Source organism: Hippocampus comes, unplaced genomic scaffold, assembly GCF_001891065.2.
Source record: "Hippocampus comes isolate QL1 unplaced genomic scaffold, H_comes_QL1_v1.1 scaffold326, whole genome shotgun sequence".
NCBI lineage: Eukaryota > Metazoa > Chordata > Actinopteri > Syngnathiformes > Syngnathidae > Hippocampus > Hippocampus comes.
The window spans coordinates 1084474-1098047 of record NW_017805930.1 but is presented as its reverse complement, the minus strand read 5'-3'; the positions used below and the strand labels follow the sequence as shown (position 1 = coordinate 1098047).

Here is a 13574-nt window from a genome sequence, read left to right as displayed (position 1 = left end):
TTTTTTTTTTAAAAATTCAGCTCACTGAGCCATTATCACATAGCAACATTAAATTTGGTTGGACTGTCTGAGTAGACCCACAAAAAAAAAAAAAAAAACAAAGTCTCATGAGGCCAATTTCGAACAGAAACCGGAAATACCTGTATGCCATTTTAGTTTGAAGTGGTCGTTTTAGGATCCATTTCCAAGGATTTTTCAAGGACAACTATTCCTTGACATTTATTTTAAGATTTATATCGAATTTGGGCGACATGTACTAACTAAACAGGTGATGTTGGAATTACGTGTTGGTGCAGCATGGCAGCAAAATTTAAGGACTCACAAAAAAAAAAAAAAAACACCAAATTGAAATAACAAAGCTGATCTTCACCATAAACCAGTTGCACTTGATAACTTGAAATTCACTAGTGATGTCTGTTAAGAGTAGACCCACAAAAACAAACCAAAAAAAAGCCTCAAGGCAAGAATGAAAAGACACAAGAAGTTCGCCATTTGGTTTGGAAGCTGTCATTTTGAACATTTCCTGAGATGCTTCAAATGCTAACTTGTCCTCCAGATTTGGTCCCTCTGGAATAAGGTTGCCAAATGCAAACCATATCTACTACAGATGAACGGACGCAAATATTACCCCCCTACCCCACAAAAAAAAATGGTGTCACCGTGTGCGCGGATGGAAACATACAGCAAGGTTTGATGACTCCTCATGAAACAGAAAACTCTTAATATGTCAGCTCTGGAACGTCTTGTCTGTGATGAAAGTCCCGTCCTGGGAGAGATTCATTGGCTTCTCCGACAGGCAGAAATTGATCAACACAATAAATCTCCGATTACTTTCAAAGTCTGTCAGGTGCACTTCCCAACTTCTGCATCATAATACAAGCATACATTGCTGCTTTTTCTCTTTTATTCTGAAGTTTCATTTCTAAGTTATAATTTTTTTTCACTTTTGGAAAAACGCTGCCAACAAAATCGGTCATTTTTATTTCCTCTTCCAAACCTGGTGAGAATTCCATTTAGAAGCGACCAAAGTCAGGCAGCCTTCGTAACCACAAGCCGATACACAATCTTCCCTTTTCGAATCTTCATTTGTTTGCTTCATTGATCAGCACTTGGACGGAAAAGCTCACCGGCAAGCCGTTGAGCAGACGGTGTGGCTCTGTGGACATTTATTACGCCGTGCGATCAATGCGGGTCACATGGTGCATCCACAGAGGACCAAGATGTCCTCGCGCCTTTTCGAGAAGGACCTCGCCCCCCCCCCCCCGCCACCGACCACCCCCCACCTTCACCCGGGATTCATCCACGTAGCGAAAATGAAGATTAATGGATTTTCGTGCTCTGCTATAGTTTGAAAGTGTCTTGTGACATTACAGCGTCCGCAGAGGTTTTGCTCTTAGTGGAGAAATTACAAAACAGAAAGAAGCAATGGCGTGAAAACAGCCTCACCATCGTCGGTGGAAGTTTTTGTTTTTTTTTTTAAACAAGTATCTCTACTAATACCTCAGTACAGAGTCACCTCTGTTCACTTTACAGAGCATCAGGTGTATTTTTCCTGACAAACTGTGGGGGGCTCAAGCCATGACCTACCTGAAGCGATGGGTTGGTCCTCTGTGAAAATCAACAAAGAGGCACCGGCCGATTGTCTGTAAAAATACCCGTGCGACCCTTCGCTACGCTGGCGCTTGACACATTGTGCTGAGTCAAAATTACAAGTGCCGCAAGGTCGCCCAAGGTGAATTGAGCAATAAGGATTGATGCTCTGGAAGTGAGCATGACAGAATTGCGCAATGACAATTACCAGGTAGCAAATGACACGGGGATTACCGGCACGTTTTTCCACTCAGCTCTTTTGCGCTTTGTGTTTATCCCATGCAAGTGAGGGGAGAAATTGCATGCATACTGCATGCAATGCAGTCGTGTGAACGTTCCAGACCAGAGCCGCCCACAACTGGTCAAAATCTTTGCGATAGATATAAAACAAGACGGGCTAGCTCCGTTTGACTTATTATAAACCTCCAAACAACTATTTATACAGATCTTACAAAAATACTCACAGTTTTTTTTTTTTGTTTTTTGCTCTGCTCTGTGGGTGTATTGACAAAAGGGCAAGAAAGTGAGAACTGGCGCTAAGGACTATTTAAAAATGTATCGGGGTAAAATGATTCAAAACTGTGATTTTCTATGCACTCTATAGATGGCATATTTTCACTTTTTGCGGGTAGATCTGAAACGTATCCCCGGATGATCAAAAGGAGGCCGCTGCAGGTGAATTTGGGAATAGCAAGCTACAAATTAGCGGTGGGTCACCGCATAATAGATTGGGATGCAATAAGATTCATGCGACATCTTCAACATGGACCAGAAGCATCTGCGAGGTGTCCTCTAACTCTTTGAAGCGTGATAAAATTCCCTTTCGTCATCATTTTTTTTTTTTTTTGTCAAAGATGGCCAAATGCTGGAACGCTGCCAGCTCCTGCACTTATGAAGACAAGCGGCTTAACGACATTTGGAGACTGAACGAGTCCTTGTGGAAACGAGGCGAGAATCGCTTAGTCACCGTTTGTTTTCCGTCTTAAATAGAAAAGCTTTGGCACGAGGCTGAGAGAGGAAAGACGTGTCCCCGTCTCAGGTAACGTGCACAAAGTGGCGGGTGCCGAAACACAAACCGAAGCACTGACCTCCAACAACCTCAATTCTGATATTTTGGTCCCTGAAATTGTATTCATTTATTGCCAACAGTGTCTTCTCTTCGTTTCGTTGCCATTTTTCTTTGCTGCTTTGTTTCCAGTATGCAAATGTGGGTGTTTGTTTGTTTTATTTTGTTTTACCAGACAGCTTTATCTTGGTGAGGCTCCCCCCCCCCCCCAAAACAACCATGACCACATTTGGATGGATTGAGAGAAAAGTGAAGAAAGCTATCGGTGTCAAATCTATTAATGCCACGAAAAAATTATAATTTTTTTTTCTCTGAACTCCATCAAGCATTGAAGTGGTCATTTGAGGTTTGATCTTAGCCCTGGAGAACCCACATGGTCAAATTTGGCCCCTATAAATTCTGCGACTCAAATGCTACCCTTAAATCCGAAAGGGTCAAATTTGGCCCTTATCCTAAATTGGGATTAAGGCTTTGAATATTTGAAAAAAAAACATATATTTTGGTGTTCAGTGGACATATAGCAGTCATTTAATGTATAATTCATCATTTTCCCAAGAAGAAAAGGGTTCTTGGGTTCTCCAGGGTTAAGTTGGGACTTGGTTTAAATTTAGCTTTAGAGTTGATTTAAGTTTTGGTTTAGGTTCATTTTTTGAGTCAGTTTAGGTTTAGGTGTAGCGGCGTAGGTGTACATTTAGTTTTAGGGTCGGTTCGAGATTCGGTTGACAATTGGTTTCGCTTTTATGTTTAGAGTCGGTTTATGTTTGCAGTTTAGGTTTAGAGTCTGCCGCTTCACACTCGTCCTGGAGTTGTCTTCACTTCAATTTCAAACCTTTGGCCTTCTCGAGGACGATGTTTTATAGCCCCCTTCACGCTGTCCATCAAAGTCGGCTATTTGTTACTTTGGGTTCAGGCTGTGAAAGTAAACCGTCAAATTAGGTCAGTACGTGTGTAAAAGGGACGGTGAGAGGCCACGACCAAGGTGTAAACTTTTGACACCCAAGGCTCATTTTTTGGACGGGTGTGTCAAATAAATGCCTTTACTCATCTTGTAATTCCCACTAGACTCTGTTTACAAGGGGTGTACCGGTACAGTATGTTAATGCTTCTCTTGATGCTTTTGTTTTTGGTCATTAATCCTGACCTACACCCACTTTAAGGGTCGAAATCTGGGATTCTTAGCCAGCCAGTTGGTATCGTCCAGACAGAATAAACCCGGTTACCTCCACCCAACCTTGATGGGTCACACACACCGACAGAACAATTCCCAGAGAGTCCGAGAGCGAGAGAGAGCGAGTCAAGGGCAAACCTGTTGATCTGAGCTACAGTGAGACCTGTAGCAGAACGCAACTAAGAGATTGTGATGACGCATTAGACGGTGATGGGAGGGGGGGAGGGAGGAGGGGGGGAGTGTCTGTGGAGTTGCAGAGGGTCCGGGAGGAAGGGATGGAGGGAGGGAGGGAGGTTTGATGCACAGAGAGGAGGGGAGGCAAGCGTAGAAGGGAGGGCGAAGAATAAATCCTCACTACATAATCATTAGAGCTCACAAGCCCTTCCTGTGACACGCCGCGCTGCACTTGCGCTTAGGAGTGTCCGGCGAGAGCCCCGCTGATGGTGGGCAACGGGGCACAGGTGGGAGGAAAGGAGAGAAACCAAACACGGGACAGGAAGTGAGTGAACCATCAAGACAAAAAAAAAAAAATCAGTTGAAAGGAATTTTCCAAACTCAGACGGCGGTCTTGCTTACATCTGTCCCCCCGCCCGCCTGCGCCGTCGCCATCTGTCCGGCTCCCTTGCCTGGGGCTTGCTTTGATGGAGCCGGAGCACCAGGCGAGGGTGAGGAGGGGAGGCTGGAGGAAGAAGACGACCGGGGTCACCCTGAAGGATCAACCTCCGAAGGACAGGTGTCCCCCCAGAAAGACGGAGTACCACTCGGAGGAGGATTTGTTTTGCTAAGTTTCCGCCAAGCTCTTTGGAGGTTTATTTCCCTTCCAAGCATCGATCCCGAGCCCAAAACCGGAATTATTATTCTCCCAGAGGCTGGCGAAACAGCTTTCAAATAAAAGGCTTTTGCACGCTCTGAGCACCCTGTGGGACGTTTTTACCTGAAATCGCTTTCCTGGGCCATCACGTCTCACCTTCCCAACCGGAACATTTCGCCAAAAGTGAGCGCGAAGAGCCACCATGTGTTAATTTGCTCGCTCTTGATATCGCTCCATCACGTCGCATCATCAAGCCCCCTCCCACTTCCCCCCCTCCCTTTTTCTACCACCTCCATCCCTCCTCCTCAGCAGCCAGTGATAATGTGACCTTCTGCCAAAATGCTGGAAACCATGCCGCCGCCGTCGCAGCGGGCTCCTCTGTTGCTGCTACTGAAATAGACTCAAACAAGCGGGAGGAAGGAGCGCGGAAAAGAAAAAAGAGGGGAAGAAAAAAGCGGAGGATCAAGGAGAGGAATGAGCGCTGACAGTTCCGGGCTGGATGTGGATCGCCGACACAGGTAAGAACCTTGTGAGCTGTACTACTCGATAAGAGATGCACTTCATAAAGTAGCAAGGAGTCACGTGGAAATTGTCTAGTTTTTTTTTTTTTTGGAGTCAATTGCTTGGCGGAGGAATGCGGCTCCTCTGCGGGGAATCACACATCCCGCAGGAGTGTGTCGAAAGGTGTGCACGAACTGTTGCTTTAACTTAGCGGTGGGGGGTTTGTCGGTTGGTGATGAGGCGGATACGGTCAGTAGTAGATCGATGACTCATTGTAAACAGTCCCGAGCAGCTCATTGACGGCAGCACAGTCGGCGCTTAAGAGGCACTTTGTCAGGATGTGAGAGCTTCCCGTGGAGCTTGAAGGGTACGCGCCGGCACTTGTAGCTGCTGACAAACACACGGCGGCGTCAATCGATAGTCAAGCGGAGCCGTCGGTCACCGGATTGATCAATCTGAACACGAAAGGCTTAGTTAAGGGGCGGTGCGGGGGAAAAAAAAATTAACATCGACTGACCTCAATTGTTAACCAATTTGCTAAATCTGGGCATACACTGAAAGATTTGACAAATAAATTGCTTGTGTCAGAAAGTCAACGCTAACGAGTGTTCACGTTATAGAAAGCAACTCAAAGACACAAGTGGACTGTTTACAGTGTTTGAGTTGTTGCCATGCCGCTTACGTCCTGTAGATGTCAGTAGTGCGTGTTTCAAACTGTTAGCAGTGACTAAAAAAAAAAAAAAAACGAAGATATTCCCGCCATCTGCGGATTGGGAATGCTAAGGCTATAAAGCTAACAACAAAGCAATCTGCTTCTTACTAAGAAAAGGCAAACACACACCATAACATTTCACATAAAGAGATCTCGGAAATCCAGTTGTAACTCTTGGCCCAACTGTACTATCACGGTCGAATGAATTTCAGGCGCGCCAGGAATTCAGCCGTTCATACAACAGGTCGGTAGCTAGCAATTCAAACAACCCGTGACAAGTCCTGAAATTAACGGAAAAAAAAAAGACCAAGTCGACACAGAATCCGACTTTGAACGAATTAGTGTAACCAGTGGTGTCCGACTGCATTGTGTTTAAAAAATATTATAAATATTATATAATTATTAATACACTCGGCAGGATTTCTCGTTTTGGTCGCGTTCAATCGTCTCAATCACAAAGCTTGACGAAAATAGCGGAAAATTATGTCCTCCTGGTCAAATATATATATATATATAGCGTACCCCTCCCCGTGGACATCACGAAAAAAAAAACGGGGAAAGTCAAAGGCGTGAGTTCATCTTCAAAAAAAGCCAGTGCCACATTAATTATTGAAGTAGGGGAACACGTCAAAATTTTTGTTCCACCCTTTGATAATGGAGGATATTAGTGAATGTCAGGTGCATGCAACACTTTGTTTTTTTTACTTTTCTGCCCCCCCCCGATCCCCAATTCTGCTGCTGTAGACTGCAAATTTCCCCAGTGTGGGACAAATAAAGGTTATCTTATCTTAATTTATTTTTCATTTCACAGGTTTTGTGCGATTAGAATGCAGTACAGTACGTATTTATATTATATTGTATTTATATTATATATGTTTTATTACAATACTGGCCTTGTTCCATTTGACCCGGTTCACATGAGATAATTGGGCTGTTGTCCAAATTTTGCCCCATCCCAATGGAGCGTGACAAACATCATGTTTTGGCAGATTATCATCTAAAAAAATATATAAAATATTCCCACGGTTTCAAGATTTACAACCAAGATGATCGGCGCATCTTGAGACAACCATCAATCCAAGAAACTATCAGCCAAGTCGACAAAAATAAACAATCAGGCTTTCGTGAATTTTAGAGCGCTAACAAGAAGAATTCGGAAAACGGTTCGTAATGGGTTGACCAGAATTGAGCAATTTTAATCACATAATTCAATTCGGACACCCTTTTTTTTAGGACGGGGGTGAGGAGGGGATATTTTTGAGAGGGTTCAATACCCTCAAGAGCTTTTTACGTGAGGAGGAAAATAATTCAAGCCAGCAGCCCCCCCCCCCCTCTTTCATGAAACAATTTAGTGTCCTACATTCGATCCTGACATCGCTGACCTGTTAAAATCCACACAGATTATTAGCCGAATACTCCCCGGCTTCCGTGGAAATGGGGTGGAAGTAAAAAAAAAAAAATCCAACAAAAAACAAAACAAACAAAAAAAGCAGAACATCTGAAACACTAACTCTCAAATGACACCCCGATAATGAACCGGGGATAAAATATGACTTGTTTCACCTGAGTATGAAGGGGGCGTGTAAACAGTGGCTCGGCAGTCCGGCAGGTGACGAATGGCTCTTCATTACGCTACTTCAAGCATGTCGCCGTTTGAGTAATTAGATCTCGCACAATGTGGATGTGTAAAGACAAACACATACTTTACAAGGCGGCGCAACAGCAGTGCTGATGGACAATTTTTTTTTTTGTTTGTTTGTTTCGGAATACTTTGCACGTACCGCAACCGATGGACGCTTCTCGTATGATGTGGCGATAAACTCGGGAGTCCGAACGAAAAGAAAATGAGTTTCGTGGTCAGCATGTTTCTCGGTCAACAAGTTTGCCTCGCTGGCTTTTCGTAGGCAGGCAGAAAGCGTTTTGGGAGTTGATCACCAAGACGGATGAACCGACTGAATTTATTGATCGACGAGTTTAGTTTTGATTGAGTGCATCGGGCAAATTTACTGATCAACAAGTTTAGTTTGCATAGTTGGCTTTTTCAGAAAATGTTTTCATATCCGAACAGGGAACATTTGCACTACAGTATTTTTTAAATTTTTTTTTTAAGAAATAGCAAACTGGTTGTTTTGTAGAGCATGTGTCAAACTCGAGGCCCGGGGGCCAAATCCGGCCCGCCACGTCATTTTATGTGGCCCGCGAAAGCAAATCATGTGTGTCAACTTCCATGATCCTTGCTCAAATTTGCACCGAAATGTCAGATTGCCATGTGTCATAAATAATGTTGTGATTTTGCAATAATTTGTTTCCCCTGTCGACACTCACTTAGACAATTTTCAAAACCAGTAATGGACACGGGAAATAGGAGTTTAACAATTTGCCCGTTGAAACGATCTAAAGGTTTATTTCACGGTCTTTAGCATTAAATCCAAAAACATGACCGAGCAGCATTTTCGCGTTCCTATCGCAGACCGATATGAGATTGTGGATTCTATGAACAAATTTGATGCAAAAGGCTCCGACAGATTTAACAGCGAACATTTCACGCGTTAAATTTGACTGTCTTTCGCAGGCAATAAAGTTTGTGTCGGATGTAGCATACATCTAGTTGGTACTCTCCAAATGACACCTTGAGTGCTTGCGTACCGTCACGTGTTCATAAAAACGAAGGGGGGCGGGGGGGGTTAAGGCTGGTGGGCCTGACGATATCACCAATCGGGGGACACTAGGAGTCATATTGTCAGGTGTCAGGTGGAGCTTTCTCGCACTCGCCTCTCCAGAGTTTATGGCTGCGCTCACGGGCACGCCAGAGTTCCCGGCCCATTTAAATTCATAGCACGGCATCGTTCGCACCTCCTCGAACGCATCGTCCCTGCTGAGAAGCAAAACTGACACGCCGCAAGTGAAGGAGGGGGAGGGGGAGAGGGTTTGTGGGGGGCAGGGGGGGATAACAGGCATCCTTGTCATTGTACTGGACGCCAAGCATGTGTGCACGTGCGGCACGGCTGGGGCCATGTGAGCGTTGTCATGGCGGGTAACGGACAAGCGTCATCGCTGGGAGACGTTGGACAGCGTCAATGTTTCACACGTAGCCTCGAGCAGTTTGGAACCTGCAGGAAACTTATTTTTTTGGGGTGGGGGCATTTATCTATTTTTATTCCTCGAGAAACAGAAAGTGAAATGATGTCGTTTGTATGTATTAAGGCTAACGATTTATTTCTTCTTCAAGCTGCTATTTTTAGAGTTTTCCAAATTAAAACAGTCAACAAATTCTTTTGAAAATTCACCCCCTGAAGCCATTTTGACTTCACCATGAAACTCGGCGAGTTCGCCCACAAAAGAAATTCTCAAGACGCTGTGCCTGAGAAGACACAGAAGTCTGCCGTTTTAATTTGTAGCGCCCAAGTTAGGGTCAAAGCAGACATTCAGGAAAATTCAACCTTGAAAACAGTTTGACTTCACAACATGGAATTTAGTTAGCATGAATATCATGAGGAAATTCACACAAAAAAAAAAAGTCTCATGAAGAGGAAGTCCAACATTTGGCCTCGAAGCTTCCATTTTAAAGTCATGAGAGGATTATCCTCAAAAATGTTTCAGGATCACCCCTCAGAAAAATTTTTTTTTTTGGAATTGAGCCGCCAAAGCCAGTTTCACTTGGCAGCATGAAATCTGGGACGCATGTCAATCGTGAAGAAATGCACCAAAAAAAGCCTCAACAGTCCACGCCTGAAATTTAACAGGAAATCACCCATCTTGACCTCGAGCCACCATTTCACTATTACACTCAAAACACAATTGGCTGGGTAGTGCTACTTGGAATTTGGGCAAAAATCTGTCCCAAATGTGAAACGTGGTAGACATGTCAATCACTAGAAGATCCACCAAAAATAAATATACATGTGACGTTACATATATATATGTATAACTAACATGCACAACCCACTTGAACTTTGCCATGTTGGTTTGAAGTGCATACTTGAGGGTCTTTTTGGATATTTCCAGATGACCTTCAAACACTTGAAAGAATTTGCCCTCGAGGTTTAGTCCGAATGCTACCAGATTTGAACCACATGTACTAGGCAGTCAAAAAATACTACAGTGAAATAAAGTATATTTTGTTATTTCATGTGCACGCCGAGCATCGCGATGAAGTTGACTTGCCATAAAACTCGAATAAGTCACAGTTTGACCAAAGCGTGTGTGTGTGTGTGTGTGTGTGTGTGTGTGTGTGTGTGTGTGTGTGTGTGATGATAAATGCAGCAACTCACGACTGAAAACCAAACTTCCTTCAGATTCGTTCGTACTCCCATTGAGCCCTCCCTCTGTTGCATTTGTCAAATTCAAAGCGGCCCAGAAGGCCCATTTTTGCGAGGACAAAAAAAACGTCCCAGGAAGTCCTTCAAAAGTAAATTATCATTCATTGTTGAGAAGGGCGTATATTTAAGCGCGATGACGTCAACCAGATTTGTCCCAAAATAAATTCAACCGCACCAAGTCAGGTGGAAATCGGCTTTGAAATTTAGAGAGGAAATCCCTCAGACGGGAGCTCCGTATTAAACTCAATTTCGCAGGCGGCCGTTTGAACAGTGGGCTGCAAGATGCTTGCTAAAATCTCGACCAAAATTTAAAATTCCTACGTGTAGTAAATAAGAGGCATATTGTAAGCATTTTCTCATTCCCAAACCCCTCATTACAGTAACTTAGCAATAGTTGAATAAACCGTTATTGACTTTTTTTATATGGTTTGAGTCCTAATGGCTCTCCAAGGGAAAAGGTACCGTATTTTCACAACTATAAGGCGCCATTAAAAGTCTTAAATTTTCTCCAAAATGGACATATAATGCGGTGCGTGTTATGTATGCGCCGAGTTCCAAAGCCTGACTAAGAGCACCTCTGGCCGACACGCTGTTTATATAGAGAAAAGGTGGACGTGAGTGACGACAGGCATGCGGAAGTCGGCCAATGAGTGAAGGGTGGGTGCGTAAGAGGACGCTAAAGGCACACCCCTCGCAGGTACCAGTCGCGTGAGTACATAGTAAAATGGATAAATAAAGTACAACCGTGTCCTTGAATGGAGACAATAATGTTTGGACGGCTCCGCTGAGATATCTGTCATATAACGGCGTGCCGTTGGGATTCCAGAGAAAGAATGGCAATAAAAAGCAGAACGAAAGCCCTCTAACTGCCTTGGCATTTCAGAGATGCTGATTCTGTCTCGTCCGCAGATCAGAACTGCTTGGTCCAGCTCTTCCATTTCCCACCGGAACGGTAAAATCCTAAAAGAAACCTTTTAATCGGGGCTCGATGTTCACTTTTTACTACCCCAAACACCAGGTGTGCCACTAAATCCGAAAATCAAGTACGGTGCGCCGAATGGTCGTGAAAATACGGTAACTAAAATGTGTCTCATGACAAAAATGAGTTTGACACACGTCTTAGTTTCTCCATCGTTTGGTGTTCTTACCTTGCCACTTTTCAGTTATCGCTAATTTTGCACTGATCTTGGTGCTACACCACTAAATGACCTGTGCGGCAAATTGGCCCAAGCCACCGGTGTGCAGTTAATTCAAGATGTCAGCCAATCGGCTCTCCCCGTGCACTCGTGTCTTGTGCAGGTGTGCCTCGTTGTCCCGTTTGTCTATTTGTGTTTGGGTGACTCTTGGTAAACTCTCGTCCTTTTTTCATGTCTCATGTCTTGTCACCTGCAAAAAAAAAAAATGTAATCATGTCTTGCTGAAACGTCTGGCTAAAGAGAGGTGTTCTTTCTTTTGTCATTCGCTCTCACACTTTGCAGTCGGCTACTTTCAGTGTCAAATGCAGAAAAAAAAAGAAACGCATGCTGTCGATTCCTGCAAAAGCCCGAGTACCCTTCAAAGGAATGAAATGAATATTTACAGGACCAACCCCCCACTGTCGCACGTGTGCACATCGCGAGCCTTTATTGTATGGCCCACGAAAGCAAATCAAACATGTCAACTTCAATGATGTTTGCTAAAATCTTGACCAAAATTTAAAAATTCCTACGTGTAGTAAATAAGAGACATATTGTAAGCATTTTCTTGTTCCTAAACCCCTCATTGCAGTAACTTAGCAATAGTTGAATAAACCAGTATTGACTTTTTTACATGGTTTCAGTCATAATGGCTCTCGAAGGGAAAGGGTTACTAAAATGTGGCCCACAACAAAAATGATTTTGACACACCTGTCTTAGTTACTCCATCGTTTGCTGTTCTTACCTTGCCACTTTTTAATTATCGCTAGTTTTGCACTGATCTTGGTGCTACACCACTAAATGACATGTGGTGCAAAGTGGCCCGGACAACCGGTGTACAGTTAATTCAAGAAAAAAAAAAATGTAATCATGTCTTGCTGAAAGGTCTGGCTAAAGAGAGGTGTTTACAACCGCTCTTCTTTCTTTTGTCGTTCACTCTCACACTTTGCAGTCGGCTACTTTCCGTGGCAAATGCAGAACCCCCCCCCCCGCCGCACGCTGTCGATTCCTGCAAAGGCCCGAGTACCCTTCAAAGGAATTGAATGAATATTTACAGGAACAAACCCCCCACTGCCGCACGTGTGCACATCGCGAGCCTTTATTAGCACTCGTAAAAATCATATTTGGCGATATTTCCGCCAGGTCAGGCTTTCATCCAATAACACTAAATCACATCTTGTCTCGTTAATGACGAGGCACGGCAAATAAAAGTCCCGCTTTCCGTGTCACAGCCGAGGCACCCCTTGCTGATGTCTTAATGGGTTTGATTAAAAGCGCGAAGTGGCCCCTCGCTGGTGTTCGGTGTTCTAATGAATTAAGAACACATAAGATAAGACGGCCGTGATTAGCGCGGTGAGAGATACGCAGGGATGAACCGGGAGGGACTTTTATGCTGTCCGATTGTAAGGGGAGTCGACCCTCTAGCTAAATAGCAAAGCAGCGGGAAGTCGGCTGCGCTGCACCGCAAATACTTTGGGGCGATTCTAACCCTGGCAGAGAAGCTGCAGCTACGAGCGCGTGCCAACACACACACACACTCGCGTAATCAAAACGCTTCGCAGATCAGTTAATTAGCTCTGCATTGAAGCAGATTAGGAGCAGAGTCGTACATGTAAACACAGACTCAACGAAGGACACTTGATCGGCATTATGTGTCAGTGGGGCTCTTAGGAGCTGGCGAATGACCCTGGCGAGGCACGCGTGGTATGAAAAAAAAAAATTGGTCGAAGAAAAAAAAAAAGGAGCAATTAATGCCTTACTGTAATGCCCTTTGCGTGTGGGCAAGGACAGCCAAAGCCATCCTTTTTGCACAAACCGACAAATACAAAAGGAGAACTCTTACAAGATGTGACTTTGACTCCAGCTTATGATATCACACACTAGGCCACGCCCCTTAGGCCCGTCTCACACACCGTGCGATGCGATTGAATCGGCCTGGAATGGACCAAACCAAAAGGCGATTCACCCGCACGCACTGGGTGATTGAGCCCTACGCATCTGGTGAAACGCTACGACAGGAATCTGTGGCCCTGCATCCTGGATTTTGTACTATATTACTCTTAATGACCCACAAAAACATGTTAACCTTCGGCCACTCTTGGAAAGCTATTTGCCCAACACCGCACACTGCACGAGTCGGTTCAGTCAAGTTCGGCCGCATTGCTCAGTGCATTGGAGCCCCTGAAGCCAGTTTCACAAATCACTCGGACATTTGGTAGACATGTCTATCAT

At 44.4% G+C, this 13574-nt stretch overlaps 1 protein-coding gene across 1 annotated transcript in view; it reads left to right on the top strand.

Moving 5' to 3' along the window:
• The first annotated feature begins 4133 nt into the window (after positions 1-4133).
• Positions 4134-13574, top strand: part of grin2ca (glutamate receptor, ionotropic, N-methyl D-aspartate 2Ca) — a 49520-nt gene continuing 40079 nt past the window's right edge. The window contains exon 1 of the mRNA XM_019889757.1: positions 4134-5153. The gene's annotated coding sequence lies outside the window, so the exon portion shown is untranslated. The remainder of the gene's footprint in view (positions 5154-13574) is intronic.